General features: G+C 40.5%; 1 protein-coding gene across 1 annotated transcript in view; it reads left to right on the forward strand.

The window, feature by feature from the left end:
- LOC106005973 (serine/arginine repetitive matrix protein 1) overlaps positions 1-15,358 on the forward strand; it is a 532,002-nt gene that overhangs the window by 424,160 nt on the left and 92,484 nt on the right. The window lies entirely within an intron of this gene.

A 15,358-nucleotide genomic window follows, 5' to 3' on the forward strand; every position in this document is an offset into this window, starting at 1 on the left:
TATCTGGTGGTGTTTCTTTGGGCAAGTTAGAAAAGAAACAATGTTTCAGCCATTTACCCAAATAGGCAATGACATCAAATGTGTTTTTAAAAAGTTGATTATGCACACACAAAGATGTGTTTATTTTAGGAATATGTATGAGTAGAAGCTTGAGACTGCGGTGTGTGCGCGTGCGCACACACTTTTTCAACTTAAAACTCTCTCTGCTGGCTGACTGCCATCTCCATGCCAGTCTCCATGGCAACTTTCTTAAGGATAAGTAACAGAAATGTGAGGAGGCCGCCTGCCCACAAACAAAGCTGCCACAGCCCTGCCAGAGACCTGACTAGACACAATCCCAGAACACTCCACATTCCATGAGAGTTATGCAGGTTACTGCAGCTGGCTCCATTTAAAGATCCAACGCCTCCGGTCCTAGGAGGAAAGGTAAAGAATGTCTTCCCACATAGTGATTGGAATGTAGATGCACAACCCACATGCCTCCACATTGACATTATTTTTCCCTTCCCGTTGCTTTCAATAACTTAAAGGTTTTATACTGAGCACTTACTTTTGAGTGTTATTTGGAACTTTTCCTTCACAGAGACCATTGCCTGAAACAGCGAGCTGAAAACCCCACCAGGACACGATTTATGTACCTTTAAATCACTTGCATAACATGTCAGCTAAGCAATGCTTTAAAACTTTGTCCCATCTGCTTTTGTGAAAATAATAGATTTGTTTGCTTTTTAAATAGATTTTAATGCATTTATGCAAGTTTTTCCAAGAAATTAATACAATTATTTGTTAAAAGATATGGCCATGGACTGAATGTTTGTGTCCTCCCAAAATTCATAAATTGAAATCCTAACCCCCCACAAAGTAATGGTATTAGTAGGTGGGACCTTCAGGGGGTGCTTAAGTCAGGAAGGTGGGACCCTCGTGAAGGCTTCCTCGCCCCTTCCTCCATGTAAGGACACAGTAGGAAGGTGTCTTACAGAACATGAGCCTTTTGGTACCTTGGTTTTTGACCTCTGACCTCTAGAACTGTGAGAAATAAATTTCTGTTGCTTATAAACTATTCCAGGTAGAGTATTTTACTATAACCGGCCAAACAGACTGAGACAGTTATATACATAATGTATATCATTAATTCTCAACCAAGGGCAATTTTTCCCCCTTGAGACACTTGGCAATACCTGGAAATTTTTTGATTTGAAATGGGGGCCATACTACTGGCATCTAATGGGTAGAATTGGGAATACTTAGAAGTATTCTACAATGTACGGAAAGCTCTCAGAACAAAGGATTACTACTGGCCCAAAATGTCAATAATGCAAAGTTGAGAAAACTTCATATATACACTTAGATGTAATGAGTGTATGTTGTGTGCTGTGTGCGTATGTAGGTGTATATACACAGACTGATCTTAAAATAAAAAGCCTCATTTGTAGCATGTTCAGATAGCAATAAACTATGCTAAGGCACTTTTCTATCTAAATTGTTTTTGCTCTGTCTGTTCAGAGTGGGAGCCAGAATTCTAATAACAATGTCAATCTTAGGTCCACTGTTCGGATTTATCTGGATAATTTTTTTGGCACTCCTGTATCTGCGATTGTTTTTTTAAGACCACAAAAATTACCTGAGCACACCAGACCTACCCTAGGGAGTGAAGATGATGTAGAGTTTATTTTGTCTCTGAGGATGATTTCTATGCAATGAACTATAAATAATATACAGAATGTTTTGACATTAACTATTAATTCTTTCCCATTAGGAATTAGCAAAATGCTTACTAAGTATGGCTAAGGGACACATGTATGATCTTCAGCATCCAGATTGCTCATTTCATCACCAAAGTTCTGCTAATGCTCTCAGGAGTGCTCAATCTTGTTTCTATCAGTACTAGTCGCAGTTTCCCTTATGTTGGGTTTTTTAACTGATTATGGAAAGTTCTGCATTTCTAGTTGCACATATGCAAAGCTCACTTTAAAGACAAATCCAGGAAGTTTTGTTGCATTAAGCAGTGCTTCTCAAGGTGTGGTTACGTGAGCTGGTAAAGGGCTGCAAACATTTGATTACTGGTCTACCACAACTTATTTATTTCTTTTTAAGGATTTTCTTTTCTTATTTGAGAGAGAGAGTGAGTGAGAGAGAGAGCACAAGCCAGGGGAGGGAGGAGCAGACTCCCCATTGAGCAGGGAGCCCAATGTGGGGCTCCATCCCAGGACTCCAGGATCACGACCTGAGCTGAAGACAGATGCTTAATCGATTGAGCCACCCAGGAGCCCACACAACAGTTTAGATATTCAAAGTAATCTCTTAGAAACTTTCATAGCAATTTAATAATAATTGGATGAAATTGCATTTCATCCAATAGTTGGGTGTTGTTGAATGTGCATTTTGAGTCATAGGGGGTCCTTACTAACTATGAAGTAGTCAGTGGGATCACATGAAATCACTTGGCAAGGTCACACATTGATCAGTGACATTGGAAATCGAAAAATAAATAAATAAATAAATAAAACAACCAAACACTGATAATGTAAGAAATAACGTCACATTCATTATTTCTTAAACCCGGAAATGCCTTCTTATTTTATTCATGCATAGGTTAGTTCTGCTTATATCTGGGTGTGTCTGGTTAGGCTACCCTTGTATTTTGTTATGATGTTGAGGTTAGTAGGTTACTCTACCCAGGCAGAATAGTGTATGCTTTTGGTGCAACCTAGAAAGGGTCTTCTTTTTGAGAGAAGTGAGTATCATGTGTATAATTAAGATTATATTATGTTGCTATTATCAGGAGCTTCCAGATTTCAGACACTTAACTTGGCAAAGTTTTATTTATGGATCTCAGTACCTGTCCCATGGGATGCAGGGGCCTGTCATTGTAGTCACACAGGAACCCAGGCTGATGGAGCGTCCACCACATTTAATGTTCATGGTCAGTATCAAGAAACAAAGGGGGGGGGAGGAGTCAAGATGGCGGAGAAGTAGCAGGCTGAGACTACTTCAGCTAGCAGGAGATCAGCTGGATAGCATATCTAAAGATTGTAAACACCTGCAAATCCATCAGCAGATCGAAGAGAAGAAGAACAGCAATTCTGGAAACAGAAAAACAACCACTTTCTGAAAGGTAGGACTGGCGGAGACGTGAATCCAAAGCGACAGGAAGATAGACCCCGGGGGAGGGGCTGGCTCCCGGCAAGCGGCGGAGCAACGGAGGAAAAAATCAGGACTTTTAAAAGTCTGTTCCACTGAGGGGCATCGATCCAGAGGTTAAACCGGGGCAAAGCCCATGCGGGGTCAGCGTGGCCTCAGGTCCCGCAGGGTCACAGAAGGATTGGGGGTGTCTGAGTGTTGCAGAGCTTGTGCGTACTGGAACAGGAAAACTGGCTACAGAGACAGTGAGATCACAGCTCAGGGTTACCTTGAACCGGCGGTGAGTTCGGAGCACGGCTGGAGGTCAGGCAGATGGGAGTAACTGGGCACTGTTCTCTGAGGGCGCACCGAGGAGTGGGGCCCGGGCTCTCGCCTCCTCCGGGCTGGAGAGCAGGAGGCCGCCATTTGTATTCCCATCCTCCGGAACTCTATGGAAAGCGCTCAGGGAACAAAAGCTCCTGAAAGCAAACCAGAGCGGATTACTCAACCCGGCCCCTGGTAAGGGCGGTGCAATTCCGCCTGGGGTAAAGACTCTTGAGAATCACTACACCAGACCCCTCCCCCAGAAGATCAACAAGAAATCCAGCCAAGACCAAGTTCACCTACCAAGGAGTGCGGTTTCAATACCAAGGAGAGCAGCAGAATTCCAGAGGAGGAGAAAGCAAAGCACGGAACTCATGGCTTTCTCCCTGTGATTTTTTTTTTAGTCTCGCAGGTAATTTAATTTTTTTCTTTTTTCTTGCCTTCTGGTAAAATTTTTTAAAAACTTTTACCCTTTTCTTTTTTAACGTTTTTAACTAGTTTATCTAATATATATATTTTTTCTTATATTTTTCTTTATTTGTTTTCTTTTTTTAAAATTCTTCCCTTTTCTTTTTTTTTTTCTTTCTTCCTTTTTGAACCTCTTTTTATCCCCTTCCTCCCCCCTCATGATTTGGGATCTTTTCTCATTTGGTTAAAGCATATTTTCCTGGGGTTGTTGCCACCCTTTTAGTATTTTACTTGCTCCTTCATATACTCTTATCTGGACAAAATGACAAGACGGAAAAATTCACCACAAAAAAAAGAACAAGAGGCAGTACTGAAGGCTAGGGACCAAATCAATACAGACATTGGTAATATGTCAGATCTAGAGTTCAGAATGACAATTCTCAAGGTTCTAGCCGGGCTCGAAAAAGGCATGGAAGATATTAGAGAAACCCTCTCGGGAGATATAAAAGCCCTTTCTGGAGAAATAAAAGAACTAAAATCTAACCAAGTTGAAATAAAAAAAGCTATTAATGAGGTGCAATCAAAAATGGAGGCTCTCACTGCTAGGATAAATGAGGCAGAAGAAAGAATTAGTGATATAGAAGACGAAATGACAGAGAATAAAGAGGCTGAGCAAAAGAGGGACAAACAGCTACTGGACCATGAGGGGAGAATTCGAGAGATAAGTGACACCATAAGACAAAACAACATTAGAATAATTGGGATTCCAGAAGAAGAAGAAAGAGAGAGGGGAGCAGAAGGTATACTGGAGAGAATTATTGGAGAGAATTTCCCCAATATGTCAAAGGGAACAAGCATCAAAATTCAGGAGGTTCAAGAGAACGCCCCTCAAAATCAATAAGAATAGGCCCACACCCCGTCACCTAATAGTAAAATTTACAAGTCTCAGTGACAAAGAGAAAATCCTGAAAGCAGCCCGGGAAAAGAAGTCTGTAACATACAATGGTAAAAATATTAGATTGGCAGCTGACTTATCCACAGAGACCTGGCAGGCCAGAAAGAGCTCGCATGATATTTTCAGAGCACTAAACGAGAAAAACATGCAGCCAAGAATACTATATCTAGCTAGGCTATCATTGAAAATAGAAGGAGAGATTAAAAGCTTCCAGGACAAACAAAAACTGAAAGAATTTGCAAACACCAAACCAGCTCTACAGGAAATCTTGAAAGGGGTCCTCTAAGCAAAGAGAGAGCCTACAAGTGGTAGATCAGAAAGGAACAGAGACCATATACAGTAACAGTCACCTTACAGGCAATACAATGGCACTAAATTCATATCTCTCAATAGTTACCCTGAATGTGAATGGGCTAAATGCCCCTGTCAAAAGACACAGGGTATCAGAATGGATAAAAAAACAAAACCCATCTATATGTTGCCTCTAAGAAACTCATTTTAAGCCTGAAGACATCTCCAGATTTAAAATGAGAGGGTGGAAAAGAATTTACCATGCTAATGGACATCAGAAGAAAGCAGGAGTGGCAATCCTTATATCAGATCAATTAGATTTTAAGCCAAAGACTATAATAAGAGATGAGGAAGGACACTATATCATACTCAAAAGGTCTGTCCAACAAGAAGATCTAACAATTTTAAATATCTATGCCCCCAACGTGGGAGCAGCCAACTAGAAAAACCAATTTATAACAAAATCAAAGAAACACATCAACAATAATACAATAATAGTAGGGGATTTAACACTCCCCTCACTGAAATGGACAGATCATCCAAGCAAAAGATCAGCAAGGAAATAAAGGCCTTAAACGACACACTGGACCAGATGGACATCACAGATATATTCAGAACATTTCATCCCAAAGCAACAGAATACACATTCTTCTCTAGTGCACATGGAACATTCTCCAGAATAGATCACATCCTCGGTTTTAAATCAGGACTCAACCGGTATCAAAAGTTTGGGATCATTCCCTGCATATTTTCAGACCACAATGCTCTAAAGCTAGAACTCAACCACAAAAGGAAGTTTGGAAAGAACCCAAATACATGGAGAGTAAACAGCATCCTTCTAAAGAATGAATGGGTCAACCGGGAAATTAAAGAAGAATTTAAAAAAATCATGGAAACAAATGATAATGAAAACACAATGGTTCAATCTGTGGGACACAACAAAGGCAGTCCTGAGAGGAAAATATATAGCGGTACAAGCCTTTCTCAAGAAACAAGAAAGGTCTCAGGTACACAACCTAACCCTACACCTAAAGGAGCTGGAGAAAGAACAAGAGAGAAACCCTAAGCCCAGCAGGAGAAGAGAAATCATAAAGATCAGAGCAGAAATCAATGAAATAGAAACCAAAAAAACAATAGAACAAATTAACGAAACTAGGAGCTGGTTCTTTGAAAGAATTAATAAAATTGATAAACCCCTGGCCCGACTTATCAAAAAGAAAAGAGAAAGGACCCAAATAAATAAAATCATGAATGAAAGAGGAGAGATCACAATTAACACCAAAGAAATACAAACTATTATAAGAACATACTATGAGCAACTCTACGCCAATAAATTTGACAATCTGGAAGAAATGGATGCATTCCTAAAAACATATAAACTACCACAACTGAACCAGGAAGAAATAGAAAGCCTGAACAGACCCATAACCAGGGGATTATGGGTAAGGAGATTGAAACTGTCATCAAAAATCTCCAAGCTGGGGCGCCTGGGCGGCTCAGTGGGTTAAGCCTCTGCCTTCGGCTCAGGTCATGGTCTCGGGGTCCTGGGATCGAGCCCCGCATTGGGCTCTCCGCTCAGCAGGGAGCCTGCTTCCCCCTCTCTCTGCCTGCCTCTCTGCCTACTTGTGATCTCTCTATGTCAAATGGATAAATAAAATCTTAAAAAAAAAAAATTATTAAAAAAAAAAATCTCCAAGCCAACAAATACCCAGGGCCAGACGGCTTCCCGGGGGAATTCTACCAAACATTTAAAGAAGAACTAATTCCTATTCTCCTGAAAGTGTTCCAAAAAATAGAAATGGAAGGAAAACTTCCAAACTCATTTTATGAGGCCAGCATCACCTTGATCCCAAAACCAGACAAGGATCCCACCAAAAAAGAGAGCTATAGACCAATATCTTTGATGAACACAGATGCGAAAATTCTCACCAAAATACTAGCCAATAGGATTCAACAGTACATTAAAAAGATTATTCACCACGACCAAGTGGGATTTATTCCAGGGCTGCAAGGTTGGTTCAACATCCGCAAATCAGTCAATGTGATACAACACATCAATAAAAGAAAGAACAAGAACCATATGATACTCTCAATAGATGCTGAAAAAGCATCTGACAAAGTACAGCATCCCGTTCTGATCAAAACTCTTCAAAGTGTAGGGATAGAAGGTACATACCTCAATATCATCAAAGCTATCTATGAAAAACCCACCGCAAATATCATTCTCAATGGAGAAAAACTGAAAGCTTTTCCGCTAAGGTCAGGAACACAGCAGGGATGTCCATTATCACCACTGCTATTCAACATAGTACTAGAGGTCCTAGCCTCAGCAATCAGACAACAAAAGGAAATTAAAGGCATCCAAATCAGCAAAGAAGAAGTCAAATTATCACTCTTCGCAGATGATATGATACTATATGTGGAAAACCCAAAAGACTCCACTCCAAAACTGCTAGAACTTGTACAGGAATTCAGTAAAGTTTCAGGATATAAAATCAATGCACAGAAATCAGTTGCATTTCTCTACACCAACAACAAGACAGAAGAAAGAGAAATTAAGGAGTGAATCCCATTTACAATTGCACCCCAAATCATAAGATACCTAGGAATAAACCTAAGCAAAGAGGCATGGAATCTATACTCAGAAAACTATAAAGTACTCATGAAAGAAATTGAGGAAGACACAAAGAAATGGAAAAATGTTCCATGCTCCTGGATTGGAAAAATAAATATTGTGAAAATGTCTATGCTACCTAAAGCAATCTACACATTTAATGCAATTCCTATCAAGGTACCATCCATCTTTTTCAAAGAAATGGAGCATATAATCCTAAAATTTATATGGAACCAGAAAAGACCTCGAATAGCCAAAGGGATATTGAAAAAGAAAGCCAACGTTGGTGGCATCAGAATTCCGGACTTCAAGCTCTATTTCAAAGCTGTCATCATCAAGACAGCATGGTACTGGCACAAAAACAGACACATAGATAAATGGAAGAGAATAGAGAGCCCAGAAATAGACCCTCAACTCTACAGTCAACTAATCTTCGACAAAGCAGGAAAGAATGTCCAATGGAAAAAAGACAGCCTCTTCAATAAATGGTGCTGGGAAAACTGGACAGCCACATGCAGAAAAATGAAATTGGACCATTTCCTTACACCACACACGAAAATAGACTCAAAATGGATGAAGGACCTCAATGTGCGAAAGGAATCCATCAAAATCCTTGAGGAGAACACCGGCAGCAACCTCTTCGACCTCAGCCACAGCAACATCTTCCTTGGAACATTGCCAAAGGCAAGGGAAGCAAGGGCAAAAATGAACTATTGGGATTTCATCAAGATCAAAAGCTTTTGCACAGCAAAGGAAACAGTTAACAAAATCAAAAGACAACTGACAGAATGGGAGAAGATATTTGCAAATGACATATCAGATAAAGGACTAGTGTCCAGAATCTATAAAGAACTTAGCAAACTCAACACCCAAAGAACAAATAATCCAATCAAGAAATGGGCAGAGGACATGCACAGACATTTCTGCAAAGAAGACATCCAGATGGCCAACACACACATGAAAAAGTGCTCCATATCACTCGGCATCAGGGAAATACAAATCAAAACCACAATGAGATATCCTCACACCAGTCAGAATGGCTAAAATCAACAAGTCAGGAAATGACAGATGCTGGCGAGGATGCGGAGAAAGGGGAACCCTCCCTACACTGTTGGTGGGAATGCAAGCTGGTGCAGCCACTCTGGAAAACAGCATGGAGGTTCCTCAAAATGTTGAAAATAGAACTGCCCTATGACCCAGCAATTGCACTATTGGGTATTTACCCTAAAGTTACAAACGTAGTGATCCAAAGGGGCACGTGCACCCGAATGTTTATAGCAGCAATGTCCACAATAGCCAAACTATGGAAAGAACCTAGATGTCCATCAACAGATGAATGGATCAAGGAGATGTGGTATATATACACAATGGAGTACTATGCAGCCATCAAAAGAAATGAAATCTTGCCATTTGCGACTACATGGATGTTACTAGAGCGTATCATGCTTAGCGAAATAAGTCAAGCAGAGAAAGACAACTATCATATGATCTCCCTGATATGAGGAAGTGGTGATGCAACATAGGGGCTTAAGTGGGTAGGAGAAGAATAAATGAAACAAGATGGGAATGGGAGGGAGACAAACCATAAGTGACTCTTAATCTCACAAAACAGACTGAGGGTTGCTGGGGGGAGGGGGTTTGGGAGAAGGGGGTGGGATTATGGACATTGGGGAGGGTATGTGCTTTGGTGAGTGCTGTGAAGTATGTAAACCTGGTGATTCACAGACCTGTACCCCTGGGGATAAAAATATACGTTTATAAAAAACAAAAAATTTAAAAAAAAAAGAAACAAAGGGAGTTTTTGGTTGTTTTTTCATTGGGTAATTAAACGCTGTGCCTCAGAAGCAACTCACATGTTACTTCTCTCTCCTTAGTGGCCAGATCCATGGGATCCTTTGACCCCAACCAGCTACAAGAGAAAAGGGGTACAAATCAATATTTGCCCAGGAAGTAGGGATCCAGAGAGACTTGGTGAACCCTATTAAATGCTATGACACTGGAAAGTGCCTTTGCATTATTACTAAGCATATGCCTTCACTTGTAACATCCCTGGGTTCTTTTCAGCATGTCCCTTGTACTTCTACTTAGGCATAGGAAGCAGTATTAGGAAACAAAAATATTATTTTGATTATGGATAGAATCCTAACCCTCAACTTGGTTGTGGTATAATCACACATAAGTCATTTAATCACTTTGAAATGGAACAATCATGTCCACCTCAGGGGTTTTGATGAAGATTAAATTGGTAACTTTTATTAAAATGTCCTGCATATTGCTTATTAAATGCAGGCCAATGGCAATATTTACTAGTAGGCTGTATTAGTTTGAAAAAATCTTTTTTTTTTTTTTTCATCTAGAAAGGTCTAAATAAAATTAAAATCAATTTAGGTAGAACTTAACTATCAAACTATGTGAGATCCTTAAAGCATCTTTATAATATTACCTACTGCTGTTGACCTAGCCAGTACATCTTGAATTATTCTTTATGAAATCATGGTGAGAGTGGGAAGATACAAGTTATCAAGTTTTTTTTTTCCCCCCTTTGGGAAGAAATGGTTCCAGACTTTCATAAATTTCCATCACAGCATTTTTGCATTGCCACTTGGGTCTTTATTTTCCTACATTACTGCATCATATAGGTCTTAGGAATTTAAGCCTGTGAAATGATGGGCCTTATTTCAAGTCCTTGTTCAATTTCAGCTGACTTACAGGTTAATAACATATATCTCTCTGATTTACGGTTTAAGAGTGGATTTTGAAGGTTAGTTCTTTAAAAAAAAATTTTTTTTTTTTAGTTTTTGTTTTAATTTCAGTTAGTTAACATATAGTCTTATACTAGCTTTGTTGTATATTATTGTGGTTCAGTAATTCCAGTCATTACCCAGTGCTCACCACAAGTGCCCTCCTTAGTCCCCATCACCTATTTCACCCAGCCCCCCACCAACCTCCTCTCTGGTTAATTCTTTAAAAATAAGGTTATTAAAAAGACTTGAACTAAACCTAATGATGATAACTGATATACCAGAAGTTTATTTCTGCAAACAGCAGATGTCATTGATGATTAGAGCAATTTGGCATTTATGACAAGGAAAAAGCCATCTTAGCACTAGTAAAGCAGGTGTCAATGACTCATACCCCCTGTAGGGGTAACAGTCAAGCTCATAGTCTTCTTTTCTGCCCCTGACACCAGTGAATGGAATAGTGTGATCATACCACTGAATCACTCCTTCGCTTGTCCTTTCTGCCACTTCCCCTCCCTCCCTCTTGAGACTCTGAACCATGCTATCAGTTGAATGCTTTTGAAAATGGGTATTTTCCAGGTGTATATTGTTATTGTTTTTGTCATGAACACTGTGGCGTATTGATGCAAAAATATTTCCCTTTTTTCCTCCTTCCTACAAACTCTCTTAAGAGGGCTTTGCCAATGGGACACCAGTCGTTTAGCATCTGCCTTTGGCCCAGGTCATGATCCTAGGGTCCTGGGATTGAATCCCCCATCAGGCAGCCGGCTTCTCCCTCTGCCTGCCACTCCCCCTGCTTGTTCTCTCTCTCTCTCTCTCTCTGACAAATAAGTAAGTAAAATATTAAAAACAAACAAACAACAACAACAACAACAACAAAAAAAAAAAAACAGCTTTGTTGTCTTCCCTGTAAGGGGTGCAGTATATCCCTGCCCCTTTACTCTGGGCTGGATGGGAGGCTTGCCTTGGTCAGCAGAATGACAGTGTGTTCAGTTCAGGGCCTTGGCCTCAAGAGGCCTTGCATATTTCTGTTTTTTCCCTCTGGAACCTTGATACTGTTATAAGCACAAAGCAGACTAGTCTGCTGGGGGATCAGATACTGTGCAGAAAAAAAGCCAAGTCATCCGAGCCAAGGCCATTCTAGACCAGCCAGCATCCAATGGACCTTCTAGCTGACCAGACCCAGGAGTGAGCCCATCAGAACTGCCAAGATGACCCTTAGACTTATGAGAAATGGTACACAGTAGTGTTGAAGTCTCCAAGTTTGGGGTGGTTTGCTGATGCTGCAGTTGTATGTGTACTATGGACGGATTGAAACTTGCCATATCTAAGTGAAGGAATGGGGCCATAGTGTGTGTCAGTCTCAAGGAGATTCCTCAGCTGAATCCTAACGTCTCAGAGACTCTCCTCCCTGAATAAACATATTCTGTGTTCATCTGGGACTTCTCATTTTACAACTGTGTTAGTTTCTATTTGCTAATGTTACAAATTAGCACAAATTTGGTGCCTTAAAACAGCACAAATTTACTATCTTATAGTCCTAAAATCACACATTTCTGAGATCCAAATTGGATTTCTAAAATCACTGAGTCCTAGGGTTTTGTTTCCTTGCTAAGAATTCTTTCCTTACTTTTTTTCTCTCCTTGTAGATTTGACTAGAAACAGCCAACACAAACCAGGCCATATCTTCACCACTTTGTGTGGAAATTTCTGCAGCTAAATTATCACTGAGAAATAATCACTTACAAGTTCTGCTTTGCATTTGCAGGACACATTCCAGATAAGCTTTCTGCCTCTATGTAATGTGAAGCCTCTTTCCTCTGGTTTCTAATAACATATTTCTCATTTCTTTCTGAGCCCTTACTAACCATGCCTTTAAGTACACAATTCTATCAACAGTCTGTTTATGAAGATTTAAATGTTCTTGAAGAAAACGTAGGATCTCTCCACTGTACTCTCCCCTTTCACCTGAGTCCTCCTTAGCAGAATCATCAGAACCCACATTTCTACCTACAGTCTGTTTAAGGCAATCCAGGCTCTTTCTGTCATGGTCATCAACATTTTCTAGCCTCTGACCCTTCCTAATTCCCAAGCCACTTTCACATTTTTAGTTCTTTTGAGTAGCAGCCCACTTTTGGTGCCAGAGTCTATGTTTGTTTCTGATTCCTGCTCTAAAAAATCACCAAAGATTTAGTGGTTTAAAACAACGTAGGTGTATTATCTTACATTTCTGGAGGACTGAAGTTGCAAAGTTAACATGTTGGCAAGGTTCCATTCTTTTGGGAACCTTTGGGGAGACTCCATTTCCTTGGCTCTTGCAGCTTCTAGAGGCCACCTACATTCCTTGATGTGTGACCCCTTCCTCTGCCAGCAAACTTAGCAGCATAGATTCTTCAGATCTCATTTCCCCTGCCTACTTCCCCACCCCCTCCTTCTCATCTCCACTTCTTCTATCAAATGTCCTTCTCTGATACTGACACTCCTGCCCCCCTCTTTTAAGGACACCTGTGGTCACATAGGCTTTCCTAAATCATCTAGGATAATCTTCCTATCTCAAGATCCTTAATTGTATATGCTATGTCCCCTTTCCCACTTGAGGTAATATATTCACAAATTTTAAGAATTAGGACATGGGGGGTGCCTGGGCGTTTCAGTCAATTAAGAATTAGGACATGGACATCTTTGGTGGGGGCGGGAGGAGTGGGGGTGGGGATCGTTCTTCCTGCACAACCACACTTGTGGGTACTTTTCTTTTAATATTCAAACCCAAATCTATAGCAAATTGACCTCTTTGTTAAAAATGGAATGTACTGGGACACCTGAGTGGCTCAGTCAGTTAAATGTCTGCCTTTGGCTCCAGTCCTGATCCCAGGATCCTGGGATTGAGTCCCGCATTGGGCTCATTGCTCAGCAGGGAGCCTGCTTCTCCCTCTGCCTGCCGTTCCCCCTTCTGGTGCTCAATCTCTCTCTCTGACAAGTAAATAAATAAACTCTTTTTAAGAAATAGGATGTACATGCAAAAAGTATCTTTCTAAACAAGGAAGGATAAACTCTATCTTGTCAGAAATTGATCTAAAATGAAGAGTAAAAGAAGCCCCACTTATTTCCTTTAAAAAAAAATCCCTTTAACATTAAGAAGGGCACATGATGTAATGAGCACTGGGAATTATGTAAGACAGATGAATCACTGACCTCTACCTCTGAAACTAATCATATATGTTAATTAATTGAATTTAAATTAAAAAATGGGGGAAAAAAACACCCATCCCTTTGAATTTGAAGCTACTCCTGAACAATTCGTGGTTCAAATGGTTTTAACTAGTATCACATTTTTACTAGTAAGAAAGACCACTTTTCATATTCATACAAGTCTGTCAACAGTAAACGAAGAACAACTTTGAATTAGGAGGAAGTTGGAAATGCCTGGTGCCCTGTCACTTTTCTGAAGCTGGAGGGGACAGTGTACCTGCAAAGCTGCTAACGAGGGCAGGGGAGGCAGTCCCTTGCCTCTACCATCCGACAGTCCAGTCACACTTCCAGTTTAGGGACAGTGCATCAAGGCTAAATAAAACCTTTCAAGACTTCTAAGGTTATTTGCCCGTATTTCGGCCTGAAGTATGGTCGCTGCTCACTTAGCTACCCCATTGCCACTGTTACTGTTGATTTTCAAATATGCAGCTTCTTTGAACTCCAGCCACAGTCTTTGCCACTCTGACCTTCAGCGACATTGAATGCCACAAGCCGATTATATCCACGGAGAAGAAAAATTTCCTTTTATATATTTTGTTTATTTGCCATTACCTCCCTGTGACCCTAGGTCTCGCTTTGTGAAACTGCATAAGAAGACAGAAGAAAATTGCACCGAAGAGAGGACTCACCCTCTTCCCCTCCCCCGCCCTGTGGTAGTATTAAAATAGGACTTCTCAGTGTCTTCCATTGCCAAAAATAAAAATATTGTTTATGTCACCTCATGCAATTTAAATGTATTACCATCTCTCTCACTGTACTTCTTTGAAGGTCCTTGGATTCTGGTGCCAATAGTTCTCTTTATATAGAAAAAGATTATTAACTTCTAGTCTAGGACTGTTTCACTTTTGGGTCTAAGATGCAGACAGTGAACTCAAATGTAATTCTTCAGCACGGTGTTAGGTTCTCTCCCTTTTCACATTCTGCAGCATCCTGTTTGCTTTTCACGGTGGAGAACATCATCAAAGTAACTCCAAACTATCTCCAAACTCTTTTCTCCATAGAACATTTGGTCGGTTTAGAGCCGGCTGTTGACAGATGCAAGTTACAAGGGAGAACTTCCTGTTCCATGATATTTGTTTCCTTGTTTTAGGGTGTGTTGTGCTCTTGTGCCGGTGGAATGTTGAGGATGGACCTTTTAAACTTAGGCTACAACAAAGTCCAGAAGGCTGCCCCTGAAAGTTGAGTCGATGTTTTGCTGACACATAGAATTTCTCCCTTTCTGGAGTTAATTTTCATCTGCCATCCATCCGCCCCTTCACCCAAAACACTGGAGTCCGTCTGGCGTTCCTTTAGATCGTCTATGTGTGGGTTCCCCACCCCCCACCCCATCAAATCAAGGCAAGTTAGCATCATCAGAAACCTTCCCAGTTACCATCTGCCACCTTCATGCAGATTTTGAAAGGCTTATAAAACTCAGGAGTCCTGAGACTAATCCTGGACAGGATTGCTTCTGAGGCTCTTTTATGTTGAATCTGTATTCTTATCAGTAGGTATTCTTTTATTTTCTAGCATTTTGTTGGCATGCATGTGTTTGAGCCTGTGTAGGCATGTATTTTAATACATGGTTGACTTTATTTTTTTAGAGATTTTATTTATTTATTTGACAGAGAGAGAGAAAGCAAGAGCAGGATTATAAGCAGGGGGAGTGGGAGAGGG

This window comes from Mustela putorius, unplaced genomic scaffold (assembly GCF_011764305.1).
Source record: "Mustela putorius furo isolate JIRA1106 unplaced genomic scaffold, ASM1176430v1.1 tig00003834_pilon_pilon_pilon, whole genome shotgun sequence".
In the NCBI taxonomy this organism is placed as follows: domain Eukaryota; kingdom Metazoa; phylum Chordata; class Mammalia; order Carnivora; family Mustelidae; genus Mustela; species Mustela putorius.